Source organism: Falco cherrug, chromosome 5, assembly GCF_023634085.1.
Source record: "Falco cherrug isolate bFalChe1 chromosome 5, bFalChe1.pri, whole genome shotgun sequence".
Classification (NCBI taxonomy): Eukaryota; Metazoa; Chordata; class Aves; order Falconiformes; family Falconidae; genus Falco; species Falco cherrug.
This window is the reverse complement of record NC_073701.1, coordinates 49,555,363-49,581,355: the sequence shown is the minus strand read 5'-3', so window position 1 is coordinate 49,581,355 and position 25,993 is coordinate 49,555,363. Positions and strand designations below refer to the sequence as shown.

The 25,993-nt window shown below is 37.7% G+C and overlaps 1 protein-coding gene across 20 annotated transcripts in view; it reads right to left on the bottom strand.

Moving 5' to 3' along the window:
- NRCAM (neuronal cell adhesion molecule) overlaps positions 1-25,993 on the bottom strand; it is a 166,131-nt gene that overhangs the window by 99,469 nt on the left and 40,669 nt on the right. For 18 of the 20 annotated variants that reach the window (XM_055712431.1, XM_055712434.1, XM_055712439.1 and 15 more), the window contains exon 2: positions 13,628-13,723. The exons of 1 other annotated variant lie outside the window; for it this stretch is intronic. The gene's annotated coding sequence lies outside the window, so the exon portion shown is untranslated. Of the gene's footprint in view, positions 1-13,627; positions 13,724-18,179; positions 18,403-25,993 lie in introns of those variants that run through there. One more of the 20 variants, XM_027812347.2, reaches the window with a different exon arrangement.

Below are 25,993 nucleotides of genomic sequence, written 5' to 3'. Positions count from 1 at the left end.
TACTGTTACATGAGCATGAAACCAGAAATCAGAGCTGAAAACCTGTTGTGCAGTCATGAGACCATACCATGACTCTGAGCATGGAAGAAGGATGCAGCAACACTTTGCGCAGTACTGTGGTAATGCAACTATGGAATACAAGGAAACCTGTATACTAGGCTTTTTCCAGTTCAGGTCTAAGCTAGCAAAAGGCCATAGTCACGAGACTCTCGGGAGTTTATGTTACTCCTGAAGGTGGGCCACTGTACAGTCAAGAAAACCCAAGTAACTGCTTCTATGGAATACATAAAGCAAAGAAGCAATAGCAGTATGCTATCTTCCAAAATCTAGGTATATTCTTGTGTAAGACTGCCCTCTAATAGGAACCCAATAGTCTGATATGCTAGCTGCTGTTTTGTGGAAGCTATTTCTGATCCTGAAGAGTACTTAGTCCCACTTGGTTAAGAGTAGACGCTGCTACAGCGCATTTGTGTGAAGAATAAAACTAAGTATCCTGCTTGGAGCTTTAAGTAAAACAGTTACATCAACAAAAAATACCTTTATTCAGTTTCATACTGCACAATAAACATTCAGAGGCTTAAGGAAGCGTTTTTGTGATTCTTCCCTTTTCAAGCACTGGAGTAAAGCTCTTCATATCAAAATGCAATCACTTAAATCCTCTCCAACTTCACCATTCCTCCCAGTTCCTCCAAAGATATGGCTTTAAATTAATAAACAGATCTCATTACAGTTTCAAAATGCATTATCTAAATGTTGCAGTAATGCTGGGAAGGCACAAGGATGCTGATGACTTTCAGTATAATACATTTGTTTGTGGTAAGCCTTTAATGTGATTGTTTCAATAGAATATATGGGCCAAACACCCTTCCCAGTTTTACCTCCTACTTCTCAATACTGCATACAGGTTATCCACACGATTTTTAACAGCAGCAGTATGGTGAATGAAGCTCTCAAAATCCTTTTCCTAACTTACTTCTGGGATACCAGTGAACAAGAGTTGAACACCTCAAAAGGACGACAACTCTGATTTTTAAAAGAACAGGTGTGGATCCAGTTTCCTTCTAGTTTAGGCATGAGTTACTAACCACTTTTCTGCATTGGTGCCAAAAAGTGAGCCAAACAAAATGCCCCATCAGCTCTTCCAAACTTGTGTTAACTTTCAAATGACTAAACAAAGCATACTTCTGTAGTGAACAAATTGATTTTCCAAAAGCTTCAGCTTAAAAAGCTTACTTATAAACTAAGTTAAAAACTGACAGCAGCATACACGTGAAGACACTGAGAATCACAACTGTATTTCACACCAGATACTGTTTTGTGGGAACTGTGTAAGGAAAGAAACAAGATTCAACTGTAAACACAGAAAAATAACTTTTTCGTGGTTCCCATTAAATTCTACAACCACCTTTATCATCTGCAGGCTTCAGGAATATTCTGTGTCTTTCCAGTGTTTATATCAACTAATTGAATTCATGAACATTTCATTAACCAAAGATCCAAAGTGCTGCATCTAAGATGCTTATATTTTTCCACATTCCCAAAGGCCTGAAAAGAACAAAATACTGTCTTTACTCTTTCAACAGCAAACACTACACTAGCTGAATCAATGAGACACGGAGAAGTACAGTGAAAAAACATTTAAATATACTGTAAGAAACTTGATCCATTTACTTTACATGAACTGAAGTCACCTGATTCTCAAGGGCTCTGCAAACAGTCCAAGGCAACTAATACCATCTTCTAAGTATGTGACTTATCTGGAAGAACTTTTTCTGTATGCTATTTCACAGCACCATTCAAGATACAGCTCTATCTTACGAGTTTTACAACTGCTTAAAATTCATTAACAGGTGGAAGCATGCTATTCTTCTGCAGTCTGCTGTTCTAGATGTGAAGGAGCTTCGATACCTTCGAAAGGAGTGTGGCCTGAGAGCTACCACTTCACACAGAGGTCTGCAGAAACTTGTCTGAACAATCTTAAAACTAGTAGGAAGATACGACAGTCGGTGGTAGGTTATTCTAAAAATACCTACAGGGTTTAAATCCTCCTTACAACATTCTTCTCTTCTCTGTCTGGAAAACAGCCATTCCTGCCAGCCAAACATCCATTTTCCTTTGAAGTACTTCCTGAGAATTTAATTGCCCAGTAAATTGCCAACAAAACTTTCGAGCTGTAGACCAGCCCTGAAAGACTCCAGAGGGAACAGCCTGTAATACTTAATTCATCTTGTCCACAGTCAGTGACGAGGGCAGAGTTCCTCCACAGGCCTCCAGACATAAAAATCAATTTTTGACTGGACGAAATTCACAGAGCTCAATACAGCCATATACAGAAGGTAGAAGTTCTCGCCAAACAAAATCTGAAGTTCCATTGGAGCAACACTTTTGAGAACTGGGATAGTTATTCAGCTAATTATTGGATCTTGCTACATAAGCACTACAACTTAAATTTGAAAATGTTTCATATTTGAAAATGTGTTTCTTAGACAATTTAAACTTCTACAGTTACTTAGCCTCTCTTACACAGAACTTCCATTCTTGGCAGGTCCTCCAAATTGACTAAGTACCATATATTTCAAGTTGGCAAGGTTCAAATGATGACAACTTGAAGAAATACAGTGGAGAGGAGCATCAAGTTACTGAAATATTTTCTTAGTAACTGAAACAATTTTAGATTCTCAGTTTCAAACCTACTCAAAATAAATAATTTTCCATAATAAAACAAAAGGACTCAAAATTCCAGCAAGACAGGAAATACTAAAATTACAACAGAGTAATTGCTCTTTAAAGAAAATGCCTGATAACTGCAGTAAACACCCTGAAAGTGCTGACATAATTTCACAATACTGTAAGCTATGTACCTCATGCAGTTCTTGAAACTCTATATTATCTGTCAGGAAGATGTAAATTGAGGTAACACTGAATTGCAGTGATGCCTAGCACGGTATGAATAACCTATTTAGTTTTTGTTTTTTGGAAGCAACTGTTTTATATTCAAAAAATGTTTACAAAGAATACGGTTCCTTAATCAGTCACGACACATTTTATTAAAATATTTTAGTGATCACTTTTAAATTTGTCACTTCAGAAAAATCAAGATTTCTAAACATTAGATACTCAGGCCTGTTAAGGGTGTTGGAATGTATTGTCACAAAGGGCTAACCTTAACTTTATTACTTCATTTTTAAAGATAAGCTTTTTCCATACAAATTCATACTAAAGGTATTAATTCCATAGCCCTACTATTATTTATTTTATTTCATTTCAGGATCTTCATACAATTTATTTTCTACTGCTTTTCCCACTTCACTGAGAAGCTTCTCCCATTAAATGCATTGTAACCTTTTCATCTACTTGAGCATGTCCTAGTAACACAGCAGCTATAAAAGCACATTAAAAAATAGAGAAGCAGATGAGCAGCACACGTTGGAAGACTTGTAAAGAGGGTAAATTATTTGGGAGAAACAATAGAAACCAAAAATGTTTTGGAAGCTCCAATCTTTCTAGCTCTATATTCCCCAGATCTTTGTATTTTTATTCTTCCATCATTTCTGTCCTGTTCCAGCTGGCATAGAGTTAATTTTCTTCTTACTAGCTGGTGCAGTGCCGTGTTTTGGATTTGGTGTGAGAACAATGTTGATGGCACACTGATGTTTCCAGTTGTTGCTGGGTGGTGTTTGTACTAGGGCAAGGACTTTTCAGTTTCTCAGGCCCTGCCAGCCAGAGGGCTGGAGGGGCACAAGAAACTGGGAGGGGACACAGCCAGGGCAGCTGACCCGAACTGGCCAAAGGGATATTCCATACCATATGACAGCATGCTCGGTATATAAACTGGGGGGGAGGGGGGTGGGGGTGGAAGGGGAGAGTTAGCAATGGTGGGCTGATCATTGCTTGGGGACTAGCTGGGCAGTTGTGCTTGGGTAGTGAGCAATTGTATTGTGCATCATTTGTTTTCTTTCCTCCCTTTACCTTTGGATGTCTTTGCTCTTGTCTTCTCATTATAACTGTTATTGTTATTATTATTCTTTCTTTTGTATTTTCTTCCAATTATTAAATTGTTCTTATCTCAACCCTCAAGTTTTACATTTCTTTCAGATTCTCCTCCCCACCCCTCTGGGTGAGGGGGGAGTGAGTGAGCAGCTGTGTGGTGCTTAATTACCAGCTGGGGTTAAACCATGACAATTTTTTAAAATACTGTAATATATGTACACTTGCAGGATAAAGGAGGAGAAGAGAGATCAAGAAGGGGTCTCCTAAGTCACAGCCTGGAAAAAGTATCACTTACATTAAAAATTTTGACACTATTGAAAACTGCATTTAAAAAAAAAAAGTACTGGATTCAATTGTATTTTATTTTAAAGTTCAATTTTTTACCAAATTCTCACTTATTCTTCCACCCAGAAGAAGAATGCAACAGTTACACAACCTGATGGCCCATTAGAACACATCCAGTTTTAATCCTAGGGTTCTGTACAGTGTCTACTTGGGTTTCTGTGAGTAAAACTAAGCAATACAACTTAAGTTTGGAAGTGATGTTTTTTAATTGTCCTCCAAAAAGTGTTAATTTAAAGAATCGGTTCTCTCATTTTGTATCCAAACCATGTAAGATTCCTAAAGAACTAAGAATGAGTATTTAATTTTAAAAAGACATTTGAGAGACTGTACAATGAAAGAGAGAAAGGAATTTTCACTTACTAGTGAAAAGCGAAATTAAAATCTGGAAATAGAAAAATCAGCTTTCTACCAGAAGGAGCAACCAAGGAAAGGGTCAGATTACTGGTCATAGGACACAAATAAGAAACTGTCTGAACAGTTCCTATTACCTGCCTGCAGCAAAAAGCTGAACATTATTTTTCTGTCCAGTCTTCCACCCACAGACAGTATGTGCGTTACTGGGACTAAATTTCTCATTTTGTTTTGCAAATCATATTTTAGAAAGCAGACTAAGTTATGAGAACCCTAGTGAAGTTAAACTGTTATGTTAAAATTTGATCTGACCTTGCAGATGCACATGTGATACAGTCAGCAGAGAACAAGTTAGGGTACACCAATAGTTCTCCCTCTGATCACAAAAAGGAAGAAGAGATACTAAAAAGCTGCCTCTCCTCTGTCCCTGCTGAGCCTCTTAATTGCAAACAGGCAAAATCCCTTACTGAAGGAGGAAAGAACTACATGGACAACTGTCCTGAGATCAGGCACCAGCCCCATCCTCCTAAGACAAGGGTAGGCAAGGAATTAGTTCTGGGTGATGTACCGACACCATCATGTTGGGACCAGTGCAGGGCATGACGAATAAATACAGCTTCCACCCTGTTACTCTTAACACTTCTTTTAGTTTCAGAAGGTTATCTTCAGTTTACGCAGGAGCAACTGAGGTTCAAAAACCATAAGCTATTCAGACCCTAGTGAATGGACTGGTATTTTTTCCTGGAGATAGCACAACAAAATACTGTTCCAGATTTAAAGACTGCAGCAAAATCATGATTAAAGTCCATTCAATGGAGCAATTACTATTCTTTTCAGCAGTAAATGACCTTCTATACATTCTGTGCCTTCCCCTGGTGTTACTAGATGCTTCTGATATAGGGAAACTAACTGACATGGATCTTTTTGGGGAGAAAAAGAGAAGGGGGAAGTTAGTTACAACCCACTACTTGCCTTTATTCTTTCTATCTTAAGCACAGATCTAGATCTGTTAGCCCATTACATACCCAGCTTCTCAGAAATTACATTCCAGATATCTCTTTGTGTACTACCAATCTGTAACACTGATAACATGAAAATCTTGTTTCAGAGATGAACGTGTAGCTCAATCAATAATGCACAAATGACTCTGCTGCCTTAAGCTTTTAGAATACAATTTCCTTGAAATAAATAGTACAAATTTAAAAAGAAGTGTTACACTGTATCAGTCACTTAAATATTCATATGCATTTAGACGTAATACACTCCTGTTGCAAAACACTAGAAGAGGAGTCAGATAATTAAGGGTTATCCACCCTCTTCCACAAAAGGACATGGGCCTTCAACAAAGGCTGAGGCCCTCCAGATATTAAAATGCGTCACACTTCATCCCTTTAGTTACATCCATTACATTTTATTGATGCATAAATCTGTCTACGTCATCCAGTAGTATTATGTATGTTCATTACATTTGCTAACTCTTCTATAAATTTATAATAAACCCAAGAAACTGCGTATTTTTTCTTTTATTATAGACTAATAAAAAAACCCAAATGACTTAAACAATTTGTGTCTCTCCATGTTGAGCTGTTATCCTTTGTCCTTTATATCCCGCTGTAATCCATACCAGTGGTCTTTTCCTAACTGATTTTGTAAGCTCATCTTTTGTGTCATACAGTATCACAAGTTTTTCTGAAATCTTGATTATGTCCTTTGTTTCAGCTTCTTTCTTTATTACTACACACTCCTGAAGATGTGGGCACGAGCTTACACGCTGGCAAACCATTCCATAAAAAACCTCAGCATTTCCAAGCCTTCCATATGACATACCCAAGGAAAAAAACCCATGTATTCTGGGATTTTATTACAAAAGGTACAATGCAGCAGTTATATTAAGTACTATGTTTCTTTGCCTGTTTCTCATATAAACTTGTGCCATAAAATATATAGTAAAATCAGACTTTAAACAAGTAACTATATAAAATAGTAAGATATTGTTGGGAAGCATTAAAGTATTGAGTCAGGGCGATGCTAAGGCTTTTGTACATTCCCAATACGATCCCTAAAGTCACAGTGGAATAGAGGTTGCAGAAAACATGCAGCCAGACTTCTTCATGGTGCACTACAAAAAACCCAAGAAGTAATAGTCACATGTTACAGCAAGGAAAAGTTCAATCAGGCTTAAATAAAAACATCTCTAAGGACAGCAGTTAAGGACATACTAAGTTGCCTGAGGAGGCTGTATAATCTCTGCCCATGAAGATTTCTAAAACTGAACGGGACAAAGTCCTGAATAATCTGCTTTGACTCAAAAGTTTGCCTTGCTTTGAACAGGAGGCTGGACTGGATGACATCCAGGCCCACCAGAAGACCTCAAAAACTAAATTATTTTATTATTCTACTCACTGCATAATTTGAAGCGTTTTTAAAGATCAAATGATATATATTTGCCATACAGAGTAGCTGCAATAAGTAAAAGCATGTGTATTAAGTTTCACTTAAACTTCCACTGAGGCATCACTGTTTTATGGGGGGAAAGGTTGTTAACAAAGCTATATAAACCTCACTGTCTTCCAAACTTCAGAAGGCCTTAAGTCACAACTACAAGTTATATGCACTCACATAAACAAAAAAACTTCAGTTGGAGCTTAAAAATTTTGTTTAATATTGGTCAACTTAAGCACTTGCTTTATTCTGTCAGATCTGTAATAACAGTTTATGGCAACTTTACCGTTTCACTACCTCTCCCCTATTTGCCCCTCCGTGCTTCTTTATAAAACAAAGATATGCACAAGCCGGTGATAATGTATTATTAACTGAGAGAAAACTAGATGGGACCTAGTAGTTGTTCTGTAATTAAAGCAGGATCAGCTACAGGAAGTACTGTCAACCACTGAGAAACTTTCAACTGAAAAAAGAAAACAGCATTTTTGTTAGAGTGCCTCATCTTGGCTTTTGGTTCTTTTTCTATCTAGTAACATAACAGAAGATGTTTGATGGTACCAGTTTAGAATTATGGAACTGACTTCACCAATATTTAAAATGGTTTAAATTGCTCCTCTTACTGATCCAGAAAAAGAGTGCTTCCCAAGTTTCAAATAAGTTTTGAGTGGTGAACTGTTGCCAAGCTCGGGAAGGCTTTCTTACTACTGGACCGAGCCCAAGTATTCCAGAGAAACATCTGGTATGTGGTTTTCTTTCCCAGTGCGTACGCTCAACAGTGTATTTTTAAATAAAACACTTGAACTGCAAGCACTCAAAGCTAGCTTTGAAAGACAGAAAAGGTGCAGTCACAGATCTCTGAAAATCAAAGCTTTGAGATCATTTGGGTGTACTGAGCTCACTCAGGCACAAACAAATTGAAACCCAGGAGGTTCCCTCTGAATGTCAGGAAATACTTTTTTACTGTGAGGGTGACTGAGCACTGTCACAAGTTGCCCAGGGAGGTTGTGGAGTCTCCACCCCTGAAGATACCCAAAAGCAGTCTGGACATGGTCCTGGGCAACTGGCTGTAGCTAGCTCTGTCTGAGCAGGGAGACTGGACCAGATGATCACCAGAGGCCCCTTCCAATCTCAATCATTCTGCGATCCTGTAACCATGTATTTTGTTACAAGAGTCAAAACATTTGGAAATAAACACAACTAGCTATTAATAATAAAAGCTACTTTAATGGTGCATAGAAAAACTTAATTCTGATAAAAAAATCCTATCTGGTAACAGCAAAGTGTGTTAACTTGATTTTCAAAGATTTTTACTGAGAGTTTTAGCTTTTTTCAATAGTTTCACTATCAAGAAACAACAGTAACAAAATATTCCTCCTAAAGCTGCCCACTTTATACTAGCAACAGTACATTTTAAGAAGGACAACAATAGTGAGAATGGGTGCAACAACATTTCTAAAGGAGTAATGATAATTCTAACTTGATAAAGAAAACTGGAAAAAAAGAGCTGAAAGCAGCAGTGAAATTCATAGCAGTGAAATTCATAGGTTGAAGCTCCACACACAAATGTTTCTGCAGCAGCTCACTGACCTCCTATTCCCCCTCATTTCTACTTACTACCGCCTTCTCTGCTCCTTACTAGCACTTACGCACCAATTATTTTTCGTACCCGCACACATTTCATTAGACATATAGGTAGGCAGATGAGGCAATCTTAATTCTTTTTTAATTTACCTATCAAAAATTGAGTTCCTTTTTAACTGGACCAATTCTAATAGGTTAAACAAGTCTGCTGTTAATTTGACTGTGATAACCAAGCACCTAAAATGAGGTGGAATAAATCTGTGTCTTAATATTTGTGGTTGCTGCCTTGTATGTTTCACAGTCAGTTGGGATATTAGTGAAAGCATAAGCAGCAAGGAAGAAAAATACGGTGCTCAAATATATTCCCAAGATCTTTCACCATTGCTTTTCTCGCAGGAAGCTGAAAGCTCAGAAAGCTTTCAAAGACACAGAAAAAATCAGAGCAAAAACTGGTTTAATGTTTCTTTTCCTTTCTTTACCTCCCCTCCCATTTTAGCATGATGTTAAAAAAAAAGTTATAAAATGTTTATATGGTAACTGTGGTTGTATTCATGATTACTGCAGGAACTGACTCAAATTTGCAATAATATATGTAGGATAAAATAATACTCCTAAGTCATCACCAAAAGTTCTTCTGAAAAGACTATACATCAGTAACTGAGCAACTGAGGATTTTACGTTTTCTTTACACACTGTCCTTTTTTACTATACTGAAAAAAACACATTGCAAGAGAGCTAAAAAAATAACATCTGAAGAAAGAGGTCCATTTAATTTAACCAATTTACATATGAGTAAATCAAAGATTTTAAAGTGAGAAGAAAAGCTGGGAAAACCTAACATTTTATACGAACACTACAATTACCCTAGAAACCATACACTTAACTACATCTGGGCAGGTTTTAATGCAACTACAGTGGCTGTGATTCCTAAATAAGTTACAACTACTTCTGTTTAACTAACTGTTTAGCTGTAAATGAATGTATGGAACACATCAGTTAATTATCACTAAATAAAAGTTTTGGCAGGTATTTTTAGCATAAATGAATTCATGTTTTTCCACAGATGAATCCAGCAGTGTTTCCTTTCTACAGCATTCCGTTTTTCAATCCATTAAAAATGTCTCTGATGTCTAGAGGAAATTTCTGTCACTTAAAAATACTTACATTCTTGAGTAAGAAATCCTTTTCATCCTCTCTTTGCTGATGTTAAGAAACATTATCTTACTGAAAATATGCTTGTCAATTCCAGATGATTTCTCCTATCAAGTTTCCTAAATTAAACTAGTTGATATGCCAGTTGTTAGAATTAGGACATTTTTCACAATGAAAGTTTTACAAGGAATAATGTAAATTTGAAAAATTGTACTTCTGTTGTTGTTATTACAAAGAATTCTTCTGATTCCTACCAATTTAAGGTTTCCTTTCTTCCATTTATTATCTCATAGCAAACAGCTGTAAGACATTGCGTCAAACCTTTTTTTGTCTTCATTTTTCATCTCTGTCAGCAGGTCTTTTTATTAGTAAAGACAGCAAGGTAGGAACATAAACAGTTGCTATATAAACAACGTCGACAACAGCTATGTCACTGACTTCATACCACTTCGAATGCTTTCAAACTTTACAATGTTTAAATGACTACTCTTCACACTTAAGTATACACCATTAAAAAAGCACTATTTTAGAAATGCACATTCAAGTCAGCCAAAGCAAAAGTGACAATATTGTTTTAAACAAACCTTGAACTGGGGAGGACACTGATTTCCTGGAGCAACCCTGCCAGCAGCACCTGCTAGTGCTGAGAAGCTCTGAGCGAAACAGACCAGCTAATGGCTGCCTCAGTGGGCGACAGGAGAGCCACAGATGTTGTTTATCTTGACTTTTGCAAGGCTTTTGACACATTTTTTCCCATAAAATCCCCCATAGACAAAATGATGAAGTACAGACTACACAAGTGCACAGTAAGATGGGCTGAAATCTGGCTGAATGGCTGGGCTCAAAGCGTTGTGATAAGCATGAAGTCCGTCTGAAGGAAAATCACTGCTGTTGCACTCCTGGGATCAATACTGGAGCCAGTACCATTTAACCATTTTAATAATGACCTGGACAATGGGACAGAGTGGACTCTCAGCAAGTTTGCTGATGGCACAAATTGAGAGGAGTGGCTGGTAACACCAACTGGTTGCTGGCATTCAGAGGTACGTTGAAAAGCTGAGTAATAAACCAAGAGGAATCTCATGAAGTTCAACAAAAGGAATTAAAAAGTCTTGCACCTAGGGAAGCATAACCCCAGGCATCAGTACCGGATGGGGGATGGATGACCAGCTGGAAAGCAGCTCTGCAGAAAAGTACCTGGAGGTCCTGCTGGGCTCCAAGCAGACCATGAGCCAGCAGTGTACCCTTGCAGCAAGGAAGGACAACAGCATCTTGGGCTGCATTAGAAAAAATGTTACCAGCAGGTCAAGGGAGATGATCCTTCCCCCCTACTCCACACTGGCGAGATGCATCTGGAGTGCTGGGTCCACTCATGGGCTCCCCATTACAAGCAAAACATAAGCATCCTGCAACGAGTCCAGTGAAGGACTGCAAAGATGATTAAGGGATTAGAGCATCTGATGTATGTGGTGAGAGCAAAAGAGCTGGGACTCTAGCCTGGAGAAGAGAAGGTTCAGGGAGATCTTACCGATGTGTAGAAACACCTGAGGGGGCAGAGGTAAACAACACTTTTCGGTGGTGCCCAGCAACAGGACAAGAGGCAATGGGCACAAATTAAAACAGATGAAATTCCAACTGAACAAAAGAAAGCACTTTTCTACTGTAAGGGTGGTCAAGCATATGAACCAGTTGTCCAAACAGCAAGTTTCTCTAGTTGATCCTGCTTTCAGCAGGAGGGATATTGCACTAGACCATCTCCAGACACCCTTTCCAGCCCCAGGTATTCTATGGTTCTTTGTGGAAGGGACAAAAGAAGAGCAACTACATCTGAGTAATATGGACCATGGAATTAATGTCAGTTGCTTTCTCTGCACAGACCAAGCCTTCAACAAAACAGTTCCCTTGCACTTCAAGTGTCTACATATGACTGCATTTTATAAAGGCAAGTTGTTTGTTAGACTTGGGAAAAGCTTCATTGTGCAGAAACAACAAAACAAGTTCTTTCTCTCTCCCATGCATTTCCTGATGTCCAAGCCTGTAAGTCTAACCTGTATGAGAACTACCTAACACAAAGAGTAAGATGACGTATTTGTTTTCACTAGCCAAATAAACCACTTTTTCTTTTCTATTACAACGTCCATTAGTATCAGCAAACTTCCAGCACTTCAATCAATTTCTTTGCCTCCCCTCCAGTCAGTATTCAAGTGGTAAAGCTAGTTTAACCAAAACAGGCTAATGAGAAATCACCCTTCTCCTTTTGTAATGCCTACTCTCTCACATCAAAGTATTGACAGTTTTGTTTTACAACTGTAGGAAAAATGAGAGAAACCAAGAGAACATCACAGAGCAAAGCTAGAACGTCTCATTCATAAGGAGCAGGCACCTGTGTGCTGACCCAATTAGACATTCAAACACTTGTCACTTTGGAGCTGGCTGGTTGTCACTCATCCAAGTAGCCCCAGGGGACCTATTGTATGGTGGCATTCCCTGACAGGAGAACTGGAACCATGGAGGCAATGAGGGCATAGCGATAGGGTGCCAGGATCCTGGTGAGTGAGAGCAGCCAGCAGCAAAGCCAAAGAACCTCAGAGCTTCCTTAACTTGGTTACCATCCAAAAAGCCTTTCAGAGTCTTCAATGGTTATCTTTTTTTCAGAGCAGTCTAGTTTAAAAACCTTACAGTAACAGTCCTCTTTATCCAAAGCTACATTTAACTCTTGAGTGACTAACACAAGAACCATTTCAGAAGGGACCCCTGAAAGATATATAAAAAAACAACAACAAAAACACCACCAAAAAACTCTTCGTTGCAGGGAGAGGATGCATTAAACGTTACTTAAAGTAACACCAGGGGCATATAACTCAGAACTCAAAGTGTTTCGGTGCCCTTCTCCCCCTTCTCTGTTTTAAACATATTATTGATGCTTTCAGAGGCTCTGTCTGCTCAAACACATAAATCAGGGATAAAACACTGTGCAGCCATCCATGCCTACGCATTATAGATAGAAATGGTCTGTTCTAGTAGACTCTATACAATACTGTATTCAGGATCCTCAAATCAGATTTTTCATTCACAAAAATCAGATAATAAAACACAGATGACTATTCAGCAGCTACTACTGACTTCAAGTAAGGCTATCTCTGTTCTTACACTGAAAGGTTTATGCTATTCAAACACAAGAGCAGGGATAGGGGTTGGAAGGGAATTGAAAAAAGAAAAATCAAAGCTTACTTCAAAACTTCCAAAACAGGCGTTTTCACCTTAGGACCTAAATCATGAGAGCGAAGAATTCAGAATGTCCCCATCACCGTATCTGTGACCTATTCTAGAAGAAAAAACTTCTGGGGTTTGGTACAAAAATACCTCAAGTTTCCTCTAAGTCCATTTTTCCAGACTCACTTTTTTACTAGTTGACTTGTCGCAACACCTGGTCTCTCCAGCAACCAACAGCAGAGATGATTAAGCCTGCCTTCAATTACATGAAGCTATGAAATACTTTTAGCTGCTTTTCTAGTTAATACTTGATATGAGCCCTTCAGTTAAAAGCTGAGCTGACAATTTAAAAAATTGTATTAATCACAAACTGTTAATTCCAACAAACAGAAATGGAGGTAAATGCAGAACATGTTATATGACTACCCTGATCGCACTTAACAGAAACTGAATGGAAAGATAGAAACTTAACAGATAGAAACTTGATACCTGTAGCTTTTTTTCTCCCCAGTTAGCAAGGGAATTTAAAATTTAAAAGGAAAAATTATCTTACCTTTGCACAAATAACTTCTGAGCAAGATGGTCTATCTCTTTACTTTTCCTTCTTTCTTATCCCCTGTATGACAGGTCTTTTATCTTACTGCCTCGCCTGAAAAAATAATATACAACCTGAAATATTTATAGAGGCCAATAATTACGTTCACTGTTAAACTACAACAAAAACATCAGATATGTCTTGATGCAGTTGCAATGATAAATTCAGTTAAGTGGAATGATATTTTAATAGAAGTTAATTTATCTATGTTTGGCTGAAGAAAAAATAAGAAGCATTAGGAACAAAAGAAGCCCCCCTAGGTTTCAAAATCATGTTTTACATTTAGCTCCAAAATAATATAGCCAGTCACATCAGATCAAACCAGACCACCCATATAGTTATCCAGGTTTGCTGTACCATCAGTGAAAAACAGTCAGTGCTTCACAAAGCTTAAGCAAGCCAACAGGAAAACCTAACCACATTTTTCTAATGTGCAGCAACCTAACTTAGGGTGTATTGGTCTGTCTCCTCAGGACTAAGCACTTCAGGGTTCTTTGGGATATGGATGCCCAAGCTTCTAAAAAGACATCTGCTGGAAGAGGTTGTAGCAGCTGACAGCAAGCCTCTACTGCAGGAAGAGCTTTTGGTCACAGCACTTGCTCAGAGAGAGGTACATACTTATAGTCAATTTGCAATGTCTGATCTCCCACTTTCCAGTAGAATATCCTAAATTCTAGTTGAGGGACAGAACTCACTCCCTCCACCCCACCCCCTTAAAAGCACAAGTCAAAGAAACAAGCAGCAGCAGGAGAGGTTTTGAATTCAGCTTCTACCTTCTGCATTTATTCACAAGAATTCTGCACCCAGATTCTCTCCTCTTACTCTTTGTTACTTTATTTTAAACACATTTGAGGTTTTGTTGAGAAGAAGGTTGCTTCGTTTTCCATGGTAATGCATATGTGGAGTTGAACTTTCAAGTAAGCAAGGTTTGAGCAGGATGACAAATTTTGAAAGTGAGCTTCAAAAAACTTCTGAGGATTCCCCTCAGAGTATTCCAACTTTACAGTACGTATGTTGCTCATCTGCAAACTCAACTATGCTTGTTACTATATGCAGTCCTTATTTCACTGACGTGGTGATGAAGTGAAGCTAATAGCAACAGATTAGCATCACTGCAGCACATGTTATTTTATATACTGTACATAAAATAAACATATTTTATATGTAGGAAAGTAATTAAAAGATTATTGTTTACTCTTAGCTGCAAATTGACACTATTTTGTAAAGCACAACAGGAGAGACTGCAAAAATCTCAGCTTACAACAGTGATACAGTAAGATCAGTTTAATTTCCCATCAAACTGGTAACACAATTGTACAGTTTTTTTCAGTACACTTTTAAAAGCTTTTTTTTAAATTGGTCTGCCAATTGGCCAGACCCTAACTGCTGACTCCTGTGGCTGTTCCTTCCAGTAACAAACAGCACTTCTCATAAATTGTTCTTTACCATACTCTTTCAAATCAACTTGTTGATCTTACGTAATAAAGCACTGGAAATAACACATTATTGTTGTAACTCTGGGAGCTTAGCTTATATAATTTATTTCACTGGGGCAAAATTCACTTAGGTAATTCGCTTCATTGCCTTCATCTTTATTCAGGCACTCAAATCCCTTCCAACCCCCTGCCTCTACATTCAGCTGGAACTGCTGCCTGCAAACCAGCAGGACCTTGATGAGCCAAAGTCAACACGTTAACTTGCATTCAGAGCTGCTACATGCATGCAACTCCTAATTGATCAAACCACTGGAGTATGACAACGATCACACGTATTCTATTATATAAAGGAAAGGTAATGGCTACATTCACCCTGCCATGTTGCTTCCTGGCTGGTTCACTCCACCAACTCACTGTCTCCAAGACAAAACCAGAGCACGCTTTAGGGAACACTCCAGCCCACGGGACCCTTCCAAAGGGCAGTATGGGTAAGACTGTCAATTTTGACACTCCACTCTAGACAGTCCCACAGTCCTCTCATGCAAGGCACTGCATCCTCAGTTGCACACTCTACCTGCCTCCATGTGACATGCCAGAGCACACGGACCTAGACTACTAGGCTGCAAAACTGTAACTCTGATGGGCTGCAATACAGCTCTATTTCAGATGCTCTGAACTAAACCCACTAGCTTCCTACTAAGGCTGCAGGAACACCACAGTACTCGGATGAACCTCAGATTGTGGCCTGTCTGTTTTGTAAGAGACTTAATTTTGTAAAACATTAACATGTAGAAGCAGGCCAGCCCTTGCCAACTAGCCTACCTTGACGACAGGAATTTGTTCCTCTCTTGCTGTTATTACCAGTAAAGAGCAGCTGTAGCCTCAAGGGCTACGTTTAAAAGTTAGTCATGATCTTAACGCAGGGATGGCTCGTGTAAGACCTCACACGCAGCAGAAAACCACAGCTCTATTGACAACGCAGGTAATCTTTCCCAGAGCTCTAACACTCAGTAAAAGAGGAAAAGCCTCATCACACTGTTCCACTTACTCTTTTGAAGTAAATATGGTCATGTAATAGTATATATGGTTTGGGACACACTATAACGAACTACAATTTTCAGTGTTTTATTGGGAGAAAAGAAACTGTACTACAGTCAAACAGTTTTTAATTGCTGGGTAAGAAATTGTCAGAGTATCAGTCTCTTTGGATGCCTGGACTACACACATGCTGCTCCAAAAATAAATATTTGCTATACTTCTTCTTGACATATGCAGCTTTAATCTATTTGCAGTCCATGATCAGATTCTTTTGCTGTGGCATTATTTATTTTCTCAGACAGTCTCTTAGAAGGGAGCTTAACAAAAGTTTGAAACTCCAAGGGAATCATACCCATGAGGAGTTCTGTAAAATATGTACAGCAGAGCACCTGAACACTCAAAAATCAACTCAGAGGGAATGAAGAAGCAGAGAAGCAATCTTAGATACTTCTTTTGCTAACAGCTGACATAAAAGTTTGCACTGTTACTCACAATGCTAACTGCACGCAGAGGATACTTTGAATGGCTTGGTGGCATGATCTTACAGAAGTCAACAGGTAAAATCTTATATATTTCATTTTAGCCAGGAAGACTTCATGTCCAAACATGTAAATTAATAATAAAAAGACAATAAAAACAGATGTCTGGTTTTTAAAGTCAGAGGAGCATTTGTACCCTTACAGGAAAGTCACAAGTGAGTGAGGCAGCTTGAACAAAAATAATAATAATAAAAAAAAAAAATCATCAAGGAGAAGGGCAAAAAAGATTATTTTAAAAAGTCTACAGATTAGATGTAAGATTTTAAAATTTATTTGCTTGGCCACTAGCACTTGTGGAAATGTAAAACACACTTTTTACTACTTATCCGCACCTGACATTATGCTGTGTACTTACTAATTTAAAAATGTGTGAAAGAACTGAAATTTACATAGCATTGTTGCTTTACAAGTTTTTCTACTAATACCATTGCTAGACTTCGGCAAAGCAAAATTTAGAATGAAACACACACAGACAGTAATATATAACTATGCAAAAAGTTCAAATGTAAAAGTAAAAAATTTTGATTTTATTTTATAATCTGATTGTCCAAATCTAATCTGTATTTAAAACATTAATTAAAAGGTTAACACACTTTAATGTTTTAATGTAACCTTAAAAAGCAATAGAATGACACAATATGCAGCTTTCGGCTTTCCTCTAAAATTAATAATATATCTATACACACACACATATATAAAATTCAGTTTCCTTTTACTTTACAATACTGCAGAAAGTTATTTATTAGAAAATATTTTCAGGGGACCTGGAAACATATTTGCTTTGTGACATAAAATTTATTTAGCGTATTTAAGCACAGTTTTATGCAATCCTATAGGGCAGAGCTCCATTATTCACCCTCATGTCATCTTTTCTTTCAGAACTAAGGAGTAATGAGCAGCCCTCTGAAAAGCAGAAACATCCCTGTTGGTTGATGAGGGCAGTGATCCATCTTCCTGTCGTATCTGTCTTATTTCTGGAGTGCTAAAACCCAGATGATTCTGACAAAATAACAGTAAAAAATAGTAGAAAAAATATGCTGAAAATAGTAGGGAAAAAAAAAAAAAAAACCACCAAAAAACCCTGTTCAGTTTTTCATTTGTCATACACTCATCCTCATGAAGATATTTCCTAAGGCAAGTACTCCAGCCTAGATTATATCAACGTCCATAAGAACAATGCCTTAATTTCACACATATTATAATAATCAAAACAGAACATAAATTTAATCTGATCGTCAACATGATGCTAAATCACGGCCTTCCCTCCATGGGTACAAATTATAACTGCATCAATTTCAATTCCTACACTGTTAACGAAAGTAAAGTATTTCAGTAAGTTACACTGAATAGGTTTATTCTCTTCCTTAGAGATACAGACTGCATTTCCTCATGTTACTTCATTCCAATAAATCAAACCAACTAATACTAAGGCACACAAATCTCAAATATGGAAGTGATTGAGAAGAATCAGAATAGAAAAGTGAAATCAACCATTACCTTATGCATAGAGCTACAGAGTCCTCTTAGTCGTCTTCCCTTTTTGGTCGTTTTTCCCCTTTCTTTTTTAGTGAGAGGTAAGAGTTTGTACCATGGTCCCCTTCATGTTGTAATCTTGACAAACTCTGCTGCTAAGCCCTGCTGTTGCAGGACTGTGTGCAGAAGCACACAGAAGAGGAACCGTTTCCAGCAGCCCGTTGCTTTGTCCTCGGCCCTCCCAAGCTTCTATGTGATCAGCACAGGCTTTGTGGCCATACAATAGGGGTTAAACATTTCCCTGTATTTATTTAAAAGCAGAGCTAAATCTGCTTAGCTGCCCGAACCTTTTAGTAAAACGATGCTCACTCTATTAGGGTGGGTTTTGATTTGTTTGTTTAAGAGTAATTGCCTTCTACCAACAAAAAGAAAAAAGTATACAGTTTCTTTTCATTATACACAGTGCATAAACAATGCAGTCACTCAAATCAACAAATATTTTTGTCCAGATCTTACCTTACCCACAATTTCCCCCTACACAACTACCTGTGACTTGCCTCTTAACTTAGGGCTCTAGTTTCGTTTTTCCTTTATGTTCACTGATGACTTGCCAGCAGGGCAATCCTCTGGTCTCCATTGACAGTGTCTGCGAGGCAGATTATTGCAAAATCTACTATTTATGCTGAGTGGTGAAACTCCCGTACAAGAAAATAAATATTTAAGTGCACCAAGAAATAAATGAAAACATTTCCGAATTGCCTGCTGTACTAAAGCCACCGATTTCACACACCACATAAACCTGTGGACCACCTCTGCTTTCCAGGGAACTACCTTGAAGCAACACAGGTACAGAACAGTGACTTTTTTTCAGCTCCTAAAGAAAGAATCACTATTTAAAACTTTTTATGTCTGTTCTGCCATAAATCCAGATTATTATAGTTTTTTTAAGTCCAGTTAAAACATTTCTAACTTTAGGGGATTTGCATCTTTTTGTAGGTAGCAGTAAGAATTCTGTCAGCATTTATTAGCACCAGCATTAGTTCAGAACAATAAACTTCATCTGCTCCTTTGAAACCTATTCTGTTCTCAAGGCTTATTAGAACAATGCTGCTCTTCACAAAAGGACAATTTCTATTTAAGAATCTACTTTGAAGCAGACTGTCAGTGAGGTTGAATAGTGACAGCGTCCACCTGACCTCTTAAACTTTCTGAAACAGAACCACAGGAACTTAACTGAGCTCCCACTTCATGTATGTGCCATGCTTCTAGAGCTGCAAAGGACTTAGCTGGGAAGGCTAAAAATCTTGGAAGATTACAAGTTACAATTAAAGGTGATTTATTTTTTATGTGAAGATTTATCAACAAATAATGCAGTGTTGATTAGGCAAAACCTCTGCCATTTAAAGTTATTGCTCTTTAATACACATTTACAACTGTATATTCTAATGACTACAGTTGAGATGAAAATGTAAATAATATGCTACTTATCATGCCACAAATGTGGCACAATATTAATCTATTATTTGTATTTAGTAACATTTAATTCTTGTAAAAACTTATTTCTCCAAACCACTATTTTTGTGGTTTTGATCATTCCTTCCAAAATGAAGTTGTAGATGAAAATGGCAACCTTGCAATACAGGAGCTTAACCATTCGCTCCCCTCCACATTTGACAGCATATTACATCAAGAAATCAGCTAAAATATAACCAATTGAACAGATTTTTTGTGTTCAACTGTGTTTAAACAGAAATTGTTCTCTGAATTTTAGAGCTGAATAATGGAGGGGCAAGGCTCATTTTGTCATCTGATTGACCAAGCCTAATCAGAATTATTTCTGCACACTGCTTCACTACAGCCATAGATCCATTAAACACTAAATGCTCCAGAAGCCCATTCCCCTTCAGCTTCCCACTGTGACTTCCACTTTTCAGCCAGTAGCTACTCAGTGGGCTACTCAAAACATTAAAAAAATGGAGGTGCTATATTTAATGGACAGCTCAAAACCCATAGCAACATCTGTCAGTTGACTGTCAGACAACAGCTACCGTAATAATACAGACTCTCTGTAATGGAGACTTAAAAAGAAGCCTTTGAACTAGTTCTCTTACCTCCCAACACTTTTTTATTAGGAGGTTTTTAGTCATAGCAGCTATTTTTTTCTTCAATAAGAATGATCATATCTGCCCCAAAAATGTTCAACGAGATATGCTTTTTTTTTTTTTTTTTGTAATCATAATATTACCTGTGGCATCTTGTTTTACATCTTCTTACTGTTTTAGGCTCTGGATGCCTTTAAACTAATATAACAATTAGGAATGTCTTACTGCACAATTTACACATTAACAAAACTACTTTTTAAGCTATTGAACTGTTCAAGCTGAAAATAACTGTGATATGCACATACAGGGCACAAATCCTTACTTTGAGATCTGCTCATTAGAAAAGATGAAAATCAGATTCTGAAAAATATATAGCAATTGCCTGATAATACTGACTATTCATCTATCTCTTTTTTTTTCCACACATTTTTGGCTTTTCAAAACGTCCTCAACTCTTTCCAGACATACGGTAATAGTCAGGAAAAGCCACAAATTATCTATGCTTTCTAAGGTCAAAAACTATACTTGCATCAAAATTTAGTTAGTGTTACATTCAGCTGAGATCTTCAGGCAGCTCAGCAGCTAACATTCTTATAGATCTTAACCCCAGATGCTGGCCTCAGACTATGGTAGGTCAGACTGTGCAAACAGGTATGGGATCTGTACCTCTAGAAAGACAGCATGGCTCACAATTAGCCAGAGCCCAGGCACAGAAGACCCAAGATAAAAAGATGCTTACGCAGTTAGGCCACCACAGTGAAGAAGACAGCAGGCTCACAGTCATAGTACTGTTTCACCTGTTGGCTCAGACACCAAACGTTTTTAAGGCTCCCATATGCCTAAAAATTATAACTGAAGACATGTAAACATTATTCTTTTTAGAGTAAAGACTTACGTATTGAAAAGTATGCTTGGGTATATCATTACCTTCACTAGGGCTTCTGCCATGTCTGCCTGGCTAGGCCAGTATTTGATTTTGATGATCACACAAGGACCAAGACTAGGCAGGCTGGAAGATGTTTATTTATTATTACTACTATTACTGTTTGTTTATTTGAAAAGCAAGAAGGAAAATAATTCAGTTTCCTACACAGGACTTCAGGGAATGCATAGCCTTGATTTAGCTTTATTCCTTGCACATGCTTTGGTAAAGCAATCTATCATTATTTTTCACATTTTTTGCATATGCAAACTGAATTTTTTCTTTTCCATTTTCCAGCTTCAATTTCCTTTACTTCACCAGCAAAGTCTTCTGTAATCATAATTTCGAGTGCAGAAGTAAAATCTATATAGTTTGCAGTTTCTTTACGAAAAATGCCTCCAGGATAAAGGAGTCTGAAAAGACTTTAAAGTGCGGGTGACATTCAAAAACACAGCTTTCACAGACGTATCAGGATATATAAGATGACTGTTCACTGTCAACTGTGTATCCTCCTCCCAAAAAATCATTCCGAATAGTTGGGCTCAGAGGTGAATTTTGAAGAGTATCTAATATGTTAAGCACTATTATGAGGTGAAAATCGTGAAGATCATGATCCTCTGAGGATTTTGAAATCTATTTACTTTAAAACATCATCATAACCACTTCCACTGATGTTTAGCTGTTACCACTGAAATTTCATGGACTTACTTGAATTAAACTCATTGCTGTCACCTCCTCAGTAATAATTTGTTCTTTTTGGTTTTTTCCTAAAAACATACATAAGGATGCTCTATACCAGAATATAGCCAGTTATTTCTTACTAGTCACCAACAGTTTACGGTAGGCAAAGTATATTTAAATAATTTTAAACTAGACCTGAATAACCTATTATCTTTATTTCAAAATTACTGTAGCATGTACATCCTGACTATGATTCTTAAGACTTCTCTGTCTCCTTTCTACATTTGCTTGATATTCACTGTACCAGCCAAAGCTGGCTGGCCACCAGCTACAGAAAATCTCTTCTCGAACACTTTGGGGATACAGACTCATACTGGTTCAGTTTTTCTGAACCTCTTACAGAGAGAGACTGTTCGCACACCTAAGGCATATAAGCTGTTTATCACACAGAGGAGTTGTCAAGGATAGTGAGGTTTCCCAGAAGTAACTCCAGCACAGCAGACTGAGAAGAGTCCTCTTCAAATAACTCAAGGTTCATTCACTTTATTATTTTACTAGTTATAGCACATACAGCTTAGTATTGCCATAGATTCAAGTACATGTACTTTCTGCTTTCATGTTACTTTTTGACGAGGATGTTCCATAATAAGATTCACAGCATTAACTTTAAGTATACTAAGGTTTTCTCTAGTACTGTTCTCCATCCTTTTCCATAAAGGAACAAATGCTTTGCCCTTCGTCTTTATGCACAATGAGTGTCCTTGACTGCTGGATGCCTAAAGCAGTTTAAATACATGGGTTAGAGAGACTCAATTTAAAGCGTAGACAGATGTACACTTCCTAACCTGAGGATGAGATTTATCAGCAGCTAGAAAACCAGCTTCAGGAAGAAAACAGATTTGCTGATGCTGCGCTGCCTGTTGATAAGTGAAGAAGTTACTGAAACAAAAAGTCTCCTAAACACATCTAGTCCGTAGCCTAAATGAATTTACATCAACTACATTAAAAAAAAAAAAAAAAGATTGAATGGAATCAAGCCTCAGGGAAAATGGGAAACTAAATCTAGTCACCTGAAACTCCTAAAGGGTTGTTTTCAGTAAGTACACATAGAGCATGCCTAGCATGTAAAAGGACCAGGCTCCCCAAAGCACTGGTACAGCTGTGATTATCTTTAAGATGACAGCCAAAGTGCTGTATGACAGCACTTTCTCCTTTACACAGAGCAGGACTGCTGTGGTTCACCCACTTCAGCATTTTGTCCTCAGTGGCACAGCTTCGGAAGAGAGACAGAGAAGATACTCTCTTCCCCCTGCAGATCACATCTGAGGAACATACTCCAGTAAAAAAAAGGCTCTCGTTTCTGCCCCTTTGTCCTTGCTGTCCAGAGATCCTAAAACATGACAAATAAAGGTTTTCCTCAGAGGTAAAATATGTGGGCTTGAATCTACTTTGAAAAAGGATGTATTTTACCTCCAGTCTCTCCTCCAGGAAGTATTGCAACATCATGGCTGTCTGTCAAAAATGGCACAAACCTGTAATAATTCTCCCAATAAATTTCAACTTAAGAGCTTCATTCAAAAAAACAGCACCCAGCGGTAAATAAAGCACAGCTCTTCATAGCTACATGCTGCTGGCCTCACAGTAGGGCCCTCAAGGCACCAACTACATTAGTAATTGGTACAGTACAAAGTGGGAAAGGGGGGCATTATAAACTGAGCAGCTACACATGGTACCTGTGTGCATATGTGCACACCCAGACTCGGCAGAGTTAATGGAATGTAGAAAGCCCTCATTTTGCTGTTCTGATATATTTGCCCATTTAAAAGGAAAAAGTTGCACATTGTAGAGAAATACATCTCTAGGCATCATCTTCCATGACCTTTCACTTCAAACCTGGTTTCTATTTTTGAGGCTAAACAATTAACCTCTATGCTAATCACACACAAAACTGCCTTCAAGTTTAAGTTTTTAAAACATTGCAAGTATTTCACTATGACAGAGCCCTTTAATACTGTATGATTAAGAATTTAAGGTCTAAATTCTAAAAATTTTTGTCAATCATCTGATAGGTAAATTAATTTTGATGACTACTGATCTGGAAGGAATTTCAACTGTTGACCTGGAGGTGTAAAAAAAAAACCCAAAAGCTTTAAACCATTTGTTCCTGCAGTCTAGTCAGAAATGCATTTGATTTTAAATACATTTGAATAATTTGGTATTACTTATGGGAAGAGGATATTTGATGTTTTTCTTTGTAATTATACTCCCAGTTTCTAAGTACTGTCTCTCAATGTACTATCCACATCTGCTCAAAGACTATATGTCATTAATATTTTGTAAGTTCTCAAATGACTTAGTGTAGCAGCTAACTTCTCTGAAATTGTGCTTCATGAATAAAGTAAATATTTAATTTTTGGGATAGCCACTGAAACTGTTAAGCAGTAGCCACAAAAGCATAATGGCTTCTTCCCCTCTGCAACAACAGAAAATAGAACGATTTGTATTTTATTTAAAGACAGTAAAACTACATGGCAATAGCGGTGAACTGAACAATAAAATTGCACACTCAAAAGAGTTTCAGCAAGAAAATGCAGTATGCAAATACTAGCAATGGAGGAAAAAAAAGTAGTAGGATGTATGGGGTACCCAAAAACCCCAAAAAGGAGGGTATGATTAATGTAGACATAAAGTCATTATCAAAATATTTAAGTATGGAATTTTTATTAAAATAGTTAACATTAGATTCATTATAGCCAAATTCACAGCAGGCTCAGTTTTTTATTTGCATGCACTGCTTGATTTTGTGTTCTGTACAGCAAGAGAAAAAAATATTCACACATACATACAAAAATGGGGTTTTTAAGCAGTGATAAATCCCAGAAAACTTGTGCCCTGTACAGTTTTTTCTTTACTTTACACATTTGTCCAATGACTTACTAAATGCTTTAAAAAAAAAAAAAAAAAAAAAAAAAAAAAAGCCTAGACGTCTCCATAAGTAACCTGACCATTGCAGAAGCCTGTTTTGCTGGTATCAAACAGCCTGCTGAACAGCTGATGCACCTCACCTCTCCTAGCAGCTTGAGAAGAAAGGTGTTTGGAACCATTTCTGCACCTAGGAGGCTGGAGTTGCCAGCCGTCCAGTTCAGTTATTTACTGTCTGCCTTCTGTACAGCAAGTCTGGTTTTGATCAGCCTCAGCTACAGGTGCTGCAGACACAGAACTGGAGCAGCTGGAAAAATGACACAGCTGTAACTCTGACACGAACAGGAACAGATCATTGGATTAAGTCCTCAGGCCAGGTAGTCCCTCCGCAATAACAGTCTCCTCCTTTCATCAGAATCATATGACACAACTCCAAAGGTGTTATTGTGGGGGACTGAAATTATTTTACTTTTCAACTCGAGAGGGAGGAAGAATATAATTTACATATAATTTCTATATTTAAATATAATCCATGTCAAGCATTTTTTGCTTACCAAATTGTACGCCTCACACAGAACTGTAAAATAGCCACCTGTTTTAAAAACTTGGTGGAGATCTCCATCCCTAGGATGGGTTTTCACTTGCAACAAGAGCCTGCAGTGCTGGATTCCAAATGGCTATGGCCAGGAAATCAATGTGTTTCCAGCAGGTGGCTGAGGTAACAGAAATGTGCTGTGTTCCCCTCCAGAAGCGCAGATAACACATGCATGTAACAAATGCAGCCTGAAGACTCAAAGTTCAGTGAGTTTACAACATATATAGTAATCAAATGTGATCTTAGAAAGTGAGGGACTTCTAAGGACATGACTAAAATCGATGTTGTTTTATGCAGTATACTAGTAACGCTCGTTATTTTGACATAAAGAAAATCATGGTATAGGAGATATCGGTGAACACCCCATTAAAGCTGTAACATCCACTCATCACATAGTTTCCTAATTTACTTTTCTGTCTGTACTGAACACCTCTCCAAACTAATAAAACCCCAGTTCCAATGAGTTACATTTGCCCTTCTTCCCAACAACCTTCATGTCTTTCTGTAACTTCCTTACATACTGGAAAAGTCAATCTTGGAAATTTAATCATAGATGTTTACTTTAGTTACACGTTATGGTCTGTGGATATCAATATATACCTTCCTGAAAGCATAC